The sequence below is a fragment of the Meriones unguiculatus genome (assembly GCF_030254825.1).
Source record: "Meriones unguiculatus strain TT.TT164.6M chromosome 13 unlocalized genomic scaffold, Bangor_MerUng_6.1 Chr13_unordered_Scaffold_41, whole genome shotgun sequence".
NCBI classification, from domain to species: Eukaryota; Metazoa; Chordata; class Mammalia; order Rodentia; family Muridae; genus Meriones; species Meriones unguiculatus.
The window spans coordinates 3,289,056-3,300,394 of record NW_026843650.1 but is presented as its reverse complement, the minus strand read 5'-3'; positions in this window follow the sequence as shown (position 1 = coordinate 3,300,394).

The following is an 11,339-nucleotide window of genomic DNA, read 5'->3' as shown; positions in this document are numbered from 1 at the left end:
AACACCCTTCACAATAGCCTCAAAGGACATAAAGTACCTTGGTGTGACCATAATCAAGCAAGTCAAAGACTTGTATGAAAAAAACTTCAAGTCTCTGAAGAAAGAATTAGAAGAAGATATTAGAATATGGAACTATCTCTGATACTCATGGCTTGGCAGAGTTAACATAGTAAAAATGGACATCTTACCAAAAACAATCTACAGATTCAATGCAATTTCCATCAAAATACCAACAGAATACTTTACAGACCTTGATAGAAGAGTTCTCAACTTCATATGGGATGCAATGAAAGCAGTCCTAAGAGGAGTTTGAATAGAAACAAAGGCCATCATAAGCTATTGGAGACATCCCATACAAACAACTTAATGTCATACCTCAAAGCCCTAGGAAAAAAGAAGCAGACACAACCAGCAAGAGTAGACAACTAGGAAAAACCAAACTTAGGGCTGATATCAATAAATTAGAAACAGATAATAATTCAAAGAATCAACAAAACTAAGAGCTAGTTCTTTGAGAAAATAAAAAAAAAACACAGACAAATTCTTAGCCAAACTAAGTAAATGGCAGAAAGACACTATCCAAATCAACAAAGTCTGAAAGAAAAAGATATAACAGTCACTGAGAAAATCCAAAGAACCATTAACTCTTATGTCAAAAGCCTATATGCCCCAAAATTTGAAAATCTAAATAAAATATAAAATTCTCTTTAGATTCCACATACCAAAGTTGAATCAACATCAGGTAAAGATATTAAATAGTCTTATAATGCCTAAGGCAATAGAGGCAGCCATCAAAATACTCCCAACCAACCAAAAAAAAAAAAAAAAAAAAAGCCAAGGGCCAGATGATTTCAGAGCAGAATTCTACAAGACCTTCAAAGAGCAAATAATGATATTCTCCAAACTATTTCACAAAATAGAAATGGATGCAACATGACCAGATTCCTTTTGTAAGACCACAGTCACGTTGATAAATCCACAAAGATCCCCCAAAAGATAGAGAACTTCAGACCAGTCTCTTTTATGAACAATGGTGTAAAAATACTCAATAAAATACTTGTAAATCAAATCCAAGAACATATCAAAGATATTATCCACCATGACCAAGTAGGCTTCATCCCAGGCATGCAGGGGCAGTTAAGTATATGGAATCCATCAATGTAATCCACCATATAAACAAATTGTTAAAAAAAAACAGGACCATTTTCTTAAATGCTGGAAAAGCATTTGACAATATCCAATAGTTATTCTTGTTTAAAGTCTTGTTTACGTGCAGGGACAAAGGCACGTATCTAAAAATAGTAAAGATAGTATACAGAATATATACAGAATATATAGAATATATACAGAATATATACAGAATAGTATATAGCTAACATCAAACTAAATGAAGAGAATGTTAAGTCAATTCCACTGGACTTGGGGACAAGACAAGGCTACACACTCTCTCCAAATCTCTTCAATACAGTACTCAAAGTCCTATCTAGGGCAATAAGACAACTAAAGGAGATTAAGGGGGTACAAATTGATAAGGAAGAAGTCAAAGTATCTCTATTCACAGGTGATATGACAGTATACAAAAATGAGCCCAAAATTCTACTGTGATGTCATGAATCCCTTGCAATGTGAAAATAATAGCATTGAGATGTCAAAATTGCTTTGTGATATCCTTATAGAACCATTGTGAAGTCACAATTCAATTTTAATGTCATGATTCTGTAGTGATGGCCCAATAGACACATTGCAATGTGATATTACAATTGTGATGTGTTACTAGTAACATTCTGATGTCTCAATACCATTATGATGTCTTGGTAGAATTGTAATATAATATTGTGACATCACAATCGTACCATTCTGATTTCAAAATACAAATGTGATGTCCTACTAGTTTACAATTGTGATGTCATAATTCCCTTATGATGTTACAATAGTCTCTGTGATATCATAATTGTGATATCAGAATGCCATTTTGACTAGAGAAATGTACCATTGTGAGTTCATAGTACAATTGTGATGTTACAATCGGACCATAGTGATTTCACAATAAAAATTGTTATGTCCTACTAGTACCACTGTGATATCATAATTCCCTTTGATGTCACAAAAATAGCATTGTGATGTCAAAATATCTTTGTGATATATTAATACCTTACTAATATCATAATGCCATTGTTACATCATAGCACAATTGTGATGTCACAATAGTAAACATTTGATGTCACAATTCAATTGTAATGCCATAATTCACTAGTGATGTCACAGTTGAACCATTATGATGTCAAAATACGATTATGATAGCCTATTAATACCACTGTGATTTTGCAGTACGATTGTGATATCCTAGTAGTACCATTGTGAGGTCATAAAAAATTGTGATGTCACAATTGTAACAATGTGATGTCATAAGGTCACAATGTTACCATTGTATTGTCACAATACAATTGTGATGTCCTACTAGTACTATTGTGGTGTCAGAATATTTCTTTGTGATATCCTAATAGTACCATTATGATGCCATAATGCCATTGTGACAAAGAAATAGTATCATTGTGATATCATGTTTCAACTGTCATTTCACATTACTACCATTGTGATGTCACAATACGATTGTGATGTCCTATGAGTACCATTGTGATGGCATAATACACTTGCGATATCACAATAATAGCATTGTGATGTCACAATGTCTTTGTGATATACTTATAGTATCATTTGATGTCATAATTCCATTGTGACTACAGAATATTACCATTGTGATGTCATAGTAAAATTGTAATGTCACAATAGTACCATTGTGATGTCTCAAGTCAATGGTAATGTCATAATATTCTAGTGCGATGTCACAATAGTAGCTTTGTGATGTCACAATGTCTTTGTGATATCCCACTAGTACCATTCTTATGTCATAATGCCATTGTGACTAGAGAATAGTATCATTGTGATGTCATTGGATGTTACAAGAGTACCATTGTGATGTCACAAGTCAATTGTTATATTATAATTCTCTAGTAATGTCAAAATCACTAAATTGTGATGTCACAATAAGATTGTGATGTTCTCCTAGTACCATTGTTATGTAATAATAGCATTGTGGTTTCACAATAGTAGCTTTCTGAAATCACATTGTCTTTGTGATGTCCTAATATTACCATTGGGGTGTCATAATACCATTGTGACAAAACAATAGTACCATTGTCATGTCTAAAGTCAATGGTAATGTCATAATTCTCTAGTGATGTCATTATCGAACCATTTAGATGTCACAATAAGATTGTAATGTCCCACTAATACCATTGTTATGTCTTGATACCCTAGTGATGTCACAATAGTAGCACTGTGATGTCATAATGCAATTGTGACTAGAGAATAGTTCCTTAGAGAAATCATAGTACAATTTTGATGTCACAATAGTACCATTGTGATGGGACAATTCAATTGTAATGAAATAATTCTCTAGTGACGTCAGAAACGAACCATTGTGGTGTCACAATGTGAGTGGGACCTCCTGTTAGAACCATTATCATGTCATACTACATATGTGATGCCACAATAGAAACATTTTGATGTTACAATGTATTTGTGGTATCGTACTAGTACCATTGAGATGTCATAATGCCATTTTGACTAGAGAATAGTACCATTGTGATATCATAGTACAATTCAATTGTAATGACATAATTCTCTGGTCATGTCACAATTGAAACATTGTGATGTCACAATATAATTCTGATCTCCTGCTAGTACCATTTTCATGTCATAATGCACTTGTGACACCACGATAGTAACATTATGATGTCACAATATCTTTGAGATATCCTACTAGTACCATTGAGATGTCATAATGGCATTATGACTAGAGAACTGTACCATTGTGATGTTATACTACAATTATGATGTCACAAGAGTACCATTGTGATGTCACAGTTCAATTGAAATGTCATAATTCCCTAGTGATGTCACAATATGATTGTGATGTCCTGCTAGTACCATTTTGATGTCATAATATACTTGTGATGTCACAATAGTAGTTTTGTGTAGTCACAATGAATTTGTGATGTCCTAATAGTACCATTGTGATGGCATGATGCCATTTTGACTAGAGAAGAGTAACATTGTGAGGTCATATCTCAATTGTGACATCACAATAGTACAATGTTAATGTCATAGTACTCTCGTAATTTCACAATCACAAAATTGTGACATCACAATACAATTTTGTTGTAATACTAATATCATTGTGATATCATAATATACTTGCGATGTCACAATACTAGCTTTGTAATGACACAGTGTCTTTCTAATGTTCTAATTGTATCATTGTGAAGTCATAATGCCATTGTAACTAGAGCATAGTAACATTGTGACTTCATAGTACAATTATGATGTCAAAATTGTACCATAGTGATGTCACAATTCAATAGTGATGTTATATTTCTCTAGTGATGTCACATTTGAACCATGTTGATGTCATAATTAGCTTGTGATGTCCTACTAGTACCATTGTTATGTCATAGTACAATTATGATATCACAATAGTAGCATTGTGATGTCACAATGTGTTTGTAATATCTTCATGGAACCATTGTGATTTCAAAATGCCACTGTGATTAGACAATAGTTCCATTGAGATGTCATAGTACAATTTTGAAGTCATAATTGTAGACATAATTCTAATGTCACAAGTCAATTGTAATGTCATAATTCTCTAATCATGTCAAAATCATGCCGTTGTGACATACCAATAGGATTGTGATGTCCTACTAGTACCATTTTCATGTAATGATACATTTGCAATGCCACAATCGTAAAATTGTTATGTCACAATGTCTTTGTGATATCCTACTAGTACCATTGGGATGTCATCATACCATTGTGACTACAGAATAGTAACATTGTGATGTCATAGTACAATTGTGATGTCACAAGAGTACAATTGTGATGTCACCATTCAATTGAAATATCATAATTCTCTAGTGATATAATACTATGATTATGATATAAAACTATGATTGTGATGTCCTGCTAGTACAATTGTGATGTCATAGTATAATTGAGATGTCACCATAGTAGCTCTATGAAGTTGCAAAGTCTTTGTGATATCCTACTAATACCATTGTGATGTCATTGTACACTCTTGGTGCCACAAGTGTACCATTGTGATGTCACAAGTCATTTGTTATATCATAATCTCTAGTAATGTCAAAATCACTAAATGGTGATGTCAGAATATGATCATGTTATCCTCCTAGTGATAGTATGTCATAATAGCTTAGCGATTTCACAATAGTAGCTTTCTGAAGTCACATTGTCTTTGTGATGTCCTAATATGTAAGAACTGGGAAATAGTAAGAGCTGGAGAGGACAGGGTCTCCACAAGGAGAGCAACAGAACAAGAAAATTTGAACACAGGGAACTTCCCAGAGACTCATACTCCAACCAAGGACTATTCATGGAGATAACCCAGAACCCCTGCACAGATGTAGCCCAGGGCAGTTCAGAGTCCAATTGGGTTACATAGTAATGTGAAGAGGGACTGCCTCTGACATAATCTGATTGGCCTGCTCTTTGATCACCTCCCCCTGGGGGGGGAGCAGCCTTACCAGGCCATAGTAGAGGACAATGCAGCCACTTTTGATGTGAACTGATAGACTAAGATCAGAAAAGAGAGGAGAACCTCCCCTATCAGTGGACTTGGGGAGTGGCATGCAAGCAGAGGGAGGAGGGAGGATGGGATTGGGAGGGTCTTATGGGGGATGCAGAATGAATAAAGTGTAATTGATGAAAAATTTAAAAAAAAGGGAAAAATGTCATAATGCCATTGTGACTAGAGTATAGTACCATTGTGATGTCACAATTCAATTATAATGTCATAGTTCTAGAGTGATATAAGAATCAAACAATTGTGATGTCACAATACGTTTGTGATGTCCTACTAGTACCATTATGTGAATAGTATCATTGTGATGTCACAATGTTTTTGTGATATCCTAATAGTACCACTGTGATGTTATAATGCTATTATGACTAGAGAATAGTACCATTGTGTTGTCATAGTAAAATTGTGATGTCACAAGTCTACCATTGTAATGTCACAATTTTATTGTTCATATTCTCTATTGATGTCACATTAGTACCATTGTGATGTCACAATGATTGTGACATACTGGTGGAACAATTGTGATGTCATAATTCCCTTCTGATTTCACAATAATAGCATTGTGATGTCACAATAGTGTTGTAACATCCTAATAGTATCATCATGATATCATAATGCCATTATGACTAGGCAGTTGTACATTGTGATATCATAATACAATTTTGATGTCACAACAGTCCTACTGTGATGTAACCATTCAATTGTAATGTCATAATTCTCCAGCGATGTCACAGTAAAACCAGTGTGATGTCACAATGAGATTGTGAAGTCCTCCTAGCACCATTGGATATCACAATAGTAGCATTGTCTTGTTATAATGCCATTATGACCAGCGAATGTTAACATTGTGATGTCATAGTATGATATCACAGGTCAATTATGATGTCATAAATCCCTATCGTCACAATTGAACCATTGTGATGTCACAATACGATTGTGATGTTCTAATAGTACCATTGTGATGTCATAATAACCTTGCGATGTCACAATAGTAGCTTTGTGAAGTCACAATGTCTTTGTGATGTCTGAATTGTACCATTGTGAAGTCATAATGCCATCTGACTACAGAATAGTATCATTGTGAGGTCATAGTACAATTGTGATGTCACAATCATATCATTGTGATATCACAATTCAATGTCTTTGTGACATCCTCATTGTAACACTGTGATGTCATAATGAATTATGACTAGAGAATAGTACCATTGTTATGTCATAGTACACTTGTGATGTCACAATACTACCATGGTGATGTCACCATTCAATTGTAATGTCATAATTCTCCATTATTGTCAAAATCGAACCATTGTGACATCACAATACAATTGTGATGTCCTACTAGTAGCACTGTTATGCCATAATACCCTTGCGATATCACAATAGTAACATTGCGATGTCACTACGACATTGTTTTATACTAATAGTACCATTGTGATGTCATAATATCATTATGACTAGAGACTAGTACAATTGTTATGTCGTAGTACAATTTTGAAGTCACAATAGTACCATTGGAATGTCACAATAAGATTATAATGTCATAATTCCCTAGGGATGTCACAATCACACAATTATGATGTCACAATACGAATGTGATGTCCTACTAGTATCATTGTTATAAATAACCTTGTGATGTCACAATACTACCATTTTCATGTCACAAGTCAACTGTAATGTCATAATTCCCTAGGAATGTCACAATCACTCCATTGTGGTCCCAATACTACCTTTCTCCTATCAGAATGCCATTGTGAATAGAGAATCGTACATTGTAACATTATAATACAATCATGATGTCATGGTTATTATTGTGATGTAACCATTCAATTGTAATGTTATAATTCTCCAGGGATGTCACAATGAAACCAGTGTGATGTCACAATCATATTGTGATGTCCTTCTGGTAGAGTTGTGATGTCATAATTGCCTTGCAATGTCACAATAGTAGCATTGTGATATCACAATGTGTTTGTGATATACCAATTGTACCGTTGTGATGTCACAACTCAAGTCATTGTAAAGTCATAATTCTCTGCAAAGCTCAAAACTGCCCAATGGTGAGTTCACAATACGATTCTGATATTCTACTAGTACCTTTGTGATGTCATAATTACATTGCGATGTCACAATAGTAGCATTGTGGATGTCATAACTAATTCTACCACTTGAAGTCATAATGCAATTCTGAGTATAGAAGAGTACCATTGTGATGTCATAGTACAATTGTGATGTCATAATCATACATTGTGATATCACAATTCAATTGTAAAGTCATAATTTTCTAGTAAAGTCACAGTCAAACCATTGTGATGTCATGGTACACTTGTGATGTTACAATACTGCCATTGTGGTGTCACCAGTCAACTGTAATATCATTGTTCTCTATTGCTGTCAATATCGAACCATTGTGATGTCACGATACAATTGTGATAGCCTACTAGTAGCATTGTTGTGTCATAATACTCCTGTGATATCACAATAGTAACATTGTGATGTCACAAAGACTTTGTTTTATACTAATAGTAATATTGTGATGTCATAATACCATTGTGACTAGAGAATATTATAATTGTTATGTCATAGTACAATTTTAATGTCACAATAGTACCATTGAGATTGCACAATAAGATTGTAATGTCATAATTTTCTAGGGCTGTCACAATCACACCATTATGATGTCACAATAGGAATGTGAAGTCCTACTAGTACCATTGTTATGTCATAATACCACCAGAGTATTAAGGGTACCATTGTTATGTCATAACACCCTTCAGATGTTACAATAGTAGTATTGTGATGTCATAATAGTACCATTGTGATGTCTCAAGTCATTGGTAATATCAAAATGCTCTAGTATTTTCACAAATACAAAATTGTGCTTTCACAATAGATCGTGATGCCCTACTTGTACTATTTTCACAATACAATTCTGAAATTCTACTAGTACCTTTGTGATGTCCTAATTACCTTGCGATGTCACAATAGTAGCATTGTGATGTCACAATATTTTGTGATAACCTAATTGTACCATTTGAAGTCATAATGCCATTCTGACTACAGAATAGTACCATTTTGATTTTACAGTAGAATTGTGATGTCACAATCATACCATTGTGATATCGCAATTCAATTGTAAAGTCATAATTTTCTAGTGAAGTCACATTCGAACTATTGTGATGTCAATACCATTCTGATGTCCTACTAGTACCATTGTGATGACATAATACTCTTCTGATATCACAATTTTAGCATTGTGTTGTCACAATGTGTTTCTGTTATCCCAATAGCACCATTGTGATGTCATAATTCCATTATGACTAGGGGATAGTACCACTGTGATATCAAAGTACTATTGTGATGTCACAATACTAATATTTTCATGTCACAAGTCAATTGAAAAGTCACAATCACTCCATTGTGGTCCTAATACTACCTTTTTCATATCAGAATGCCATTGTGTATAGAGAATAGTACACTGAAATATCATAATACAATTATGATATCATAGTTACTATTGTGATGTAACCATTCAATTGTAATGTTATAATTCTCCAGGGATGTCACAATAAAACCAGTGTGGTGTCACAATGAGATTGTAATGTCCTACTGGTAGAATTGTGATGTCATAATTCCCTTGCGATGTCACAATAGTAGCATTGTGATGTCACAATGTGTTTGTGATATACCAATAGTACCGTTGTGATGGCACTAGTCAATTGTATTGTCATAATTCTCTATGAAGCTCAAAATTATTCAATTGTGGCTTGCCTGTCGTATCACCTGTGATATTTCTATTTTCTTGTGATGTGACTGAAATGTTGCCTGTGATCTTTGAAGTCTCTCTTGGGATGGTTGAAATTTCACCTGCAATGGATGACCTTTTTCGTGTAAAGATTCAACTTTGACCTCAGATTGTTGAATTTTCGCCTGCAAAGACTGTACTTTCTTGTGCCATTTCGCCTGCAAAGACTGTACTTTCTTGTGCCATCAGTGAAATTTTCCCTGTAATGGCTGAAGTTTCGCCTTGGATAGTTAAAGATTTCCTGTAAAGGTAAATTTTGCACCCTTGATATTTGAAGTTACCGTTAGGTGGCTGAACTTTCACCTGCCATGGTAGAAGTTTCTATTTTGATGGTTGAAGTTTTTCCTCCAAGTTTGAAAGTACACCTATGTAGGGTGAATAATCGCCTGTGATAGATGAACTTTCTAGGGAGGTGACTGAAATGCCGCCTGTGATGTTTGAGGTCTCTCTTGCGATGGTTGAAATGTCACCTGCGGTGGTTGACCTCTTACCTGTGGAAGGTGAAGTTTCTCCTGATATGGTTGAAATTTTGCCTGCAAAGCATGAACTTTCCTGAGCCATCACTGAAATTTTGCCTGTAATGGTTGATGTTTCACTTAGGATGGTTGACTTTTTTTCCTGCAAAGTTTAAATTTGCACCTTCGATAGTTGAAGTTTCCCTTGAGTTGGCTGAAAATTCAATTGTGATGGTTGAAGTTTCACCTAGGATTGTTGACATTTTTCTTCTTAAAATAAAATTGGAACCCTTGATAGTTAGTTTCCAAGAGGTGGCTGAAACTTCACTTGTGAAGGTTGAAGTTTCCTTTGTGATGGTTGATACCTTTCCTGCAACATTTGAAATTTCACCTGGCTTGCCTGGCATATCGCCTGTGATATTTGGATTTTCCTGTGATGTGACTGAAATGTTGCCTGTGATGTATGAAGTCTCTCTTGTGATGGTTCACTTGTCACTACCAGTGGTTGAGTTTTTCCTGTGAAGGTTGAAGTTTCACCTGAGATTGTTGAATTTTCAACCTGCAAAGACTGAACTTTCCTGTGCCATCGCTGAAAGAACCCCTGTAATGTTTGAATTTTCACCCAGGATTGTTGATGTTTTTCTTGTAAAGATAAAATTTACACACTTGATAGTTGAAGTTTCCTTTGAGGTAGCTGAAATTTCATCTGCGATGGTTGACGTTTCCATTGAGATGGTTGCAGTATTTCCAGCAAATTAACAATTTCACCTACGCAGGGTGAATTATCTCCTGTGATGGTTGAACTTTCCTGGGAGGTGACTGAAATGTCACCTGTGATGTTTGATGTCTCTCTTGCGATGGTTGAAATGTTACCTGCAATGAAATTTGATCTCCGATGGTTGAATTTTTGCCTACAAAGACTGAACTTTGAGGTGGCTGAAATTTCACCTGCCATGGTTGATGTTTCGTTATGATGGTTGAAGTTATTCCAGAAAAGTTTGAAATTTCAACTGGATGGGCTGAATTATCTCCCGGGAGAGGAAAGAAGAACCTGGAGCCAGGCAGGGGCAGAGCCCTGGGGCAGAGGGAGGAGCCCAGGGTAGAGGAGGAACACAGGCAGAGGCGGAGCCTGAGGAGGAGGCGAAGCCCGGGGCGGAGGCAGAGCCTGGGGGCAGGGGGAAGCAGAGCCCAGGGGCGGAGGTGGAGCCCGAGGGCAGAGGCGGAGCTCAGGCGGCGCCTGCCCCACACCCTTACCTGTCTTCTCCTGGTCTCAACCTACCACTATGAAGTACTCCAGTAGCCAAACCATGACCGCTGCCACTGCGCCCAGGAAGAGAGTTCCCATCGCCGCCCTCGCCACCACTGCCCACCAGGCCCTGGACGAGCTCAGCAATTTCCCTTCAGCGTCTGTAGCCATAGCAGC